This window comes from Cupressus sempervirens, chromosome 6 (assembly GCF_028749045.1).
Source record: "Cupressus sempervirens isolate cs-2001-9-10 chromosome 6, ASM2874904v1, whole genome shotgun sequence".
Taxonomy (NCBI): domain Eukaryota; kingdom Viridiplantae; phylum Streptophyta; class Pinopsida; order Cupressales; family Cupressaceae; genus Cupressus; species Cupressus sempervirens.
This window is the reverse complement of record NC_143123.1, coordinates 498614332-498621622: the sequence shown is the minus strand read 5'-3', so window position 1 is coordinate 498621622 and position 7291 is coordinate 498614332.

Sequence of the window (7291 nt, the reverse complement as noted above, 5' to 3'; positions counted from 1 at the left end):
CACAATTAACTTATTTAATTTTTCAAATTAAGTTATTGTGTTTTGTTTAAAGAACAATGATTTTTTTGAATTTCAAAGGGGAATAACTCAAAGAATACTCTCTATGACTTGGGGAAATTAAATTTTTCCCCATACATTTTCCAGAGAGGTTTTTACTCCTGGAGATGCAAATTTTTTTGAAACCAAATTTTCTAAGTGTTGATATATTCTTCTTGCTATATTTTTTTTGTGTTATACTAGGAGTGATTTCTATCCTAGTGACAATGTAGATTCCTTTGAACAATCATACTAATACAAGGATGTGTATAAGGTTATGTTTTATTAATCATCATATAACAAAGATATATGTTCCTTTTATTCAAAATTCAAGTGATGCAAAATTTCTTATTCAAATTTGATTTTGACACTTATTTAATTTAACAAGGAGATAGATAACTTTGTTGTCCACAAAATAGAATTTTTGTTTCCTCTTAATACATAAACATCGAATTGGAAACTTCAACATATCAAATTTCTTTCCCTTCACATAATTTAAAACTTGAGAATTTATAAGTTGAAGACATTATTTATTACTCTATTTTCTCACATACATATACATAATTTGAAATCACATAAGAGCAATGCAAGAAGGTTTTCACAATCTTTTTCTTTCTCTATTATTCAACCTAGTTCAAGGCTCCATCGAGAAAGAACTAATAAGAAAACTTGACATCTTTGCCAAATACATAAAAATTTAAAATACAATTGTACATACTGTTACAATTCAATTGAATTCTCTTCTAGGGCTTTCACACGAGATCTTTACCAATGCCTTCAGTGCATCAAGGAAACCATGGGAAAGACAAGAACCAACATGGAGGTAAAAAAAAATACTAAGATGAACAATTCAAGCATGCACCCCAATCTAGTTTTACACAATAGGTCCAAGCATAGAACCTGACTACGAGGGAGGTGGATTTTCCCAATGGGAGATGTCAATCACCATACCATAATATAACCCTTTCGAGGCTAAATCTTCAAGAACTTCTGTTCCTCTATAAGGCCCTTTTTAGGCTATTACCACAAGGATTTTCATTCCTTTCCATATCAAGAATTCACAATATCAAACAAGGTATGTGATGAAAAGTAGGGGCCCATACACCCTACCCTCTTTCCCTCCTCTCACCATGAGAGGAGACTCTACACCATTGAGGTCCAACTAAGGCCCTTCCCATGTACATGGCCACTTCTTCCCTATCCAAGGGTGAGTAATGCCAAAAAAATCCCCATGAGATCCCTTCAAAACAAAATATCAAGACAAGCATAAGAATAACATCAAGAACAAGTTGAAATCCCTCCAAATCAATCCAAACACACAAGAAAGAAAAACAAAGAACAACACAGTGCCTATGCATGATTCAAGCATGAACAACATGAAGAACAAATTTAAAAGAGTGAAGAACTCCTACCTTCACAAAAAGTTATGGTAAAATGGTATGTTGGGAAGATCTTATCCTTCCTTTCCTTCAATCTTCAACTTCTCTCTAAAAACTAGAGATTGGGTAACAACCCCAAAACTACTCCAAATTGCCTCTAACTATGATCCTTAACTCAACTAGAGTTCAAGTAACCTCAAGATGAAGTTTTGAGTCACCAACTCAAGTAGGAGACAATCAATTTTTGCAATCAACCAAAAATAGGATTTTTGAGTGACCCTAAAAGTCAAACAAAGAGGCTAAGGGGGTGGAAAGTACTCCCCACCCATACCCTTACCCCTAGGGAACTTAAATTTAATATTTTTAAGCCTTAAAGATTTAATAGGAAAAAAACAAAGGCTAGGGGAATAGTAAGACCAATTAACAACCTTCAAAGAAAGACAATGCAAGATAGCACAAATTAACAAGGGGTATAGTTTCGTCTTTCAATTAGGTTTCCCAACTAAATATCCTGCACACTCATTACACACATCAGTAAGTTCAAGGAATCACATGCATTATATAATTTATGTATCAAAAAAAATGAGATAAATTAAAACATCCATTTTTCTAATAATCAATTGTTTATCTAATTTACTCATATTTTGACTGTTAAAATCCCATAATCAAAGTGTTAGTTTTGCATTCATTTACTTCATCATCGTACATGTTCATAAAGCATTAGATGACAAGGTCAAATTTCTAAAAGTAAAGCATCACACATCATAAAATAGCATAATAATGTTCAGTGCATCAAATAATGTTCTAACATATCGAGTCATGAGTATCAAAATAATAATGTATCATCGATGCTAGAATGGGTTGGGGTGACGCCTCACATTTACTTCATTGACATCCAATGACCGTTAAAGTGGAATTGAATGACATGGTTTTGTAGCTAAAATGACATCTTAAAAGATAAAATGCATGGTTTTGTAGCTAAAATAGCATGTGAAAAAACATTCTAACTAAAAAATGCATTCTAACCAACATTTTACTTGCATTGACATTTTTGTCCCTAGCATTTAATTTTTTTATAGTAATTTAATAGCTACTCCTGCCAGTTAGCCCATTAGAATTTGGGAAACCTTTTGCAGGCTGTATCACTCCATCTCCTCATCCCAAAATTTTAGATAAACCTTGGTGAATTTATTTAGCAGTAGTGGTGAATAGGTGCTAATATTGATTAAACACCCCTTCTAGCCCACTCAAACAAAACATATGAAAGGTTGGAATGTTTAATGAATCCTCTATTCTATAAGCATCATAGACACTTTTTATCAAAATTACAATCTCTCCTAGGAAATAAATAAGCAAAAACCAAGATCCAATAAACAAACAAGTTGATAATCAGCTTCAAGAATGAAGATGAATCACTTAATAGAGTCTTTCTTAAGCAATTAGAGCCACTAAAATGTCCTGCCCTAAATAAATGGTAGACACAAAATAAATTCACAGTAACCAGTTTTATTAAAAAATTGCTGCTAGCTAAACCATAGTTGATGATTGAACAAAAAAATCAAATTGATCAGAAAGAACCTACATAATATATATTATAGATGACTTGAAAAAATACCAAAAACAATTCATCAAGCCACTAAAAGCTATCATATCAATAAAAAAAAAGATGAAGATAAACTCTGGTACATATGATAGGTACATGAGTAGCAAATCCAGCCAAGAAAAAGAAATGCATGATTAGTACATTACAAAATATAGCAAAACTAGGTTTTACTAGTTGTAGCGGGCATAAACAAGGATGTTTACATGGATCATTTTGCTGACAATGCACAAAGCAATATTGGAGTGCCGACTGAAGGAGGTGTCCTCAATTCATCATGAGCTAAAGAATACAATATTGTTAGCAAATAAATTTGTAATGGATAAAGATCAAATGGGATACTCGGTAGAAGCATAAAAAAAAAAAGGTAAGTGTTATAATGTTGATGCAAACAAACAAAGAAAGAGTTACTTACACGAAGGTTGTAAGCTACAACCGTCATGATGTTCAGCACATGATGTCACAACTATCACATATTTCTATCCAAGAACACATAAAATTAGAGATCATGATCCATAAGATACAATAAAATATTAACATCTATTGAACTTTTATTATTGCTTTAGTCGAATTACTACTTACCTTCAAAGATTGGACGCTATGGTCAAATTCTTTTCTCAGTGCCTCTTTCTCCTTACTTGTCTCACCATCAATGATAATGTTAACAATTTCATCAGTGTATCTCTATTTTATTTTTTGGTCCATGAACATAGGGTCAGCACTAAGGGCAATGCCATGTAGAAATGACACTCATATTTTAGATCGCATTTGATCACCTATCATTCTAGCTTTTTCCTATCACTTGTCCCATCAAATATCTATAAAATGTTACAAAAATAACTCCAAATCCATAAAGAAAAGGACATAATAATATGACTTTTATTTCTATAATAACATTCAAAATTACAATAATTCATGTTTACCTCCGCTAAAGGTGTGTGAGATGCTACATCCATATCGCCCTATGAAAAATATTAGTAATTCTTAGAAATCAGCAGCAAAATTAAATTAGTAGATTTACCAAAAGAAATATTAATAATAAAGTAGATTGTGTGTGTAAATCATTTTTCTTAAGTGAGCTAAAAAATTTGTGTAACTAATGTGTATATCTAAAAAAATATTTTACATGTTCTATTTAATATTTATATCTATACATATGGCTTGGAAAGAAAAAATTGATCGTGGATGACCCCATCATAGTTGAAATTGATCCTACCTGGATATTTCATTGATAATCATGATCTTCATCCATGTCACCATCATCATCATCATCATCTTACTTGTCACTTTGATCATCATCGTCACCACCACCATCTTCATCGCTATCATCATCATCTTCATCACCATCATCATCATAACCATTATCACCATGATCATTACCATGATCATGATCATCATCAGCACCATCATCATCATTATTACCATTATCATTAGCATGACCAAAATCATCACCATCTTCTTCTTCTTCATCATTGGGTAATTATCATTCCTGATAATGTGGACTTATAGACAAAGTATCTTAATTATTTGCAAAATGCCTCAAAGAGATGTCACAAGGTGAAAGTTACGTAGGTGCTATCAACAAAATTCCTTGACTAATCTTGATAGCAATGACTAACGTGATTAATGCATCAACTAATGAAGATGACTAAAAGATCGAAACATATTAATGTATAGAAATGTTTTCTCTAGGAAATATATGCTCTCGAGTAAGATATAAAAGGAAATATGAATTAGATGTGATCTATGTGTGCTCCAGGAAGATGGACATTACCTTTTGAAAATAATTCAATAGGGGCATCATATTTTCATCAATTTATTAAGAGGTTTGTATGGTTTGAGATTAGAGTAAGAGATAGTTATCATTATCCTAAGGACTAAAAACTAAGTGTAATCAGACATTTCATTGTCTATGGTTTTACCAATTTCTCATAAAAATAAATAGATTCTTGAACCATCTCATTTCAAGAACATATCTCTTAAGAATCTATTCATTCTTTCCATTTCAAGAGTCCCTTCATTCTTTCCATTTCAAGAATCCATTCATTTTTTTCATTTCAAGAACTCATCTCTCAAGAATCCATTCACTTTGATGACAAATAGCTTTTTGAGACTACTACTCATGAAACATGGGTTTTTGAATTTTTAAATTTTGATTTGAAGGACAACACAATTGAACCCTAAAAACAAGATCGTAATAATGGAATTTTTTAGTTACTCGAATGGAAGATCACAATTTCTTTAAATAAGAAATTAATGGAGTTTTCCTTTTCAGTTTTTGTATTTAAGAATCTATTTGGAGTGTTTCTTTTCAATTGTAGCAATCAATATGTAGCACCTTAGAATTATTTATCCATCCCAAGAGGAGTGTAGGCATATGTTGACATATCTAGTCCATCACAGGTCCAAACATTAGCTCAAGCTAGTGAACCATCTATATGCTTGAGAGCATAATGTGTTCTATATAAATCCTCTCTAGCTAAGGGGGAGTGTTAATGTTGTAGCTTCAATTGGATTGAATTGGCCTAGTCATACTCCTTCTTTGGTGAATCATCAATTAGACAAACTCTCGTGTGTGTGTGTGTGTGTGTGTGTAATCATTATTCTCTAATGATTATTAACTTAAGAATTTTCATAAAGACATGTTTATGAAAATTCTTATATTTAGATACATTCAAAATTTGCACATGGAACACACAGAAAGAATGGGAAGCATTATTACATTTGTAGTGATCCTATACCTTTAACAGTTTATGTTTTTGGAAGGAATGGTTTTCCAATCTCAATATATAAAATCAAGATAATCATTTTTTTTTACTTATTATGAAAGATGAATAGTTTTTTCTATTATGCATCTATTCAAGAAAAGGTTGCATGGGGATGGGGTACTAGTACAGGTATGGCTATGATTTAAAATAAGGGACAGGGGTACCTAGGCATATCAATTTTTTTAATATAATTTAATATTTGTAGAAAATCAAAAAATATGAGATCCAGCAATGGTTTTTCAAAACAAGAACAATGATCAAGCTTGCAGACCTAATGTTTTATTTTTTGTTTTAGATTGAAATATGTTTGTAATAATAATAATATAATATAAACTAAATGCTTAGATGTATAACAAAGAAGACAGACTTTAAACATGAACAAGAAGATCATAAGTCATATGACAATGAGATATTGCAAAAGATAAACTTTTGACTTGAGAAGTGATAAAGTTTACTATTATGCCATGCCCAAAATATATGGTCAAAACACAAAACAATTTTTTTTTATAATAAAAATTAATTAAGATAATAAGGTCGGAAAAGGTTCAGATGATTAATTATAATGGAACTAATTGTTCAAGTAGTTTGGAATTTAGATAACCAAAGGTTCTAGAAGATAGAAGCAAGTTCACATTGATATAGAGAGGTGACAACTCAGTTGAAACATAACATAAAATAGATGGTTTGGACAAACTTAATGTTTCTTAGTAAATCAATTTATTTAATTTAAATGAAAAATTCATTTAACATTAAGAGACTCTGAAAACTCTAGGAGGTCAATTAAATTTAACTATTCAACCATACTAACTATGTTTTAAAAACTTTAATCCAACATCTAGACTAACCTTAGATATACACATACAACATAGACAACTTTGTTATCGGTTATACTATCTATATTTTAATTTATAATTTCCTCCAACATACTTATAACAATCTTATTTATTAATTTATCATTTGCAATTAAAATTGAAGGACAGAATAATTTCAATTAAACCTATAGGTAAATCTAAACTTTATTTAAAACTATTATTAAATTTAGGTCCACATTAATATCGCCAATATAAAAATCAATCTAATAATCTCACAATTATATGAAACTAATTAGTAACATAAAATGAAATTCATCTATAAAAAAAATAACTAATTTATAACTATCTTGAAGTAACACTAACCACTTTCTAAAACTATTTCTAACATCTTTACTAACACAAAAACATTATATTTCTTCCTAATATTATCAAAATATTGAAATATTAATTTAAAATATTAACAAATCTAAAACTAACTAAACAACTAGCACATACATTGAGTTACTAACAATTTATTGAAAAATGCATATTACTTACTAAATTAACTTAAAACCAACTAAATATGAAATGCCAACTCCTAACATTAAACTAACTAAACTAACTTAATACTATCCTAAGTTAACACTAACATAGAAAGCTAACTACTTTCTAATTGTAAGAAATTAGCTATTAATCTAAGTAATCAAATTAATGCTA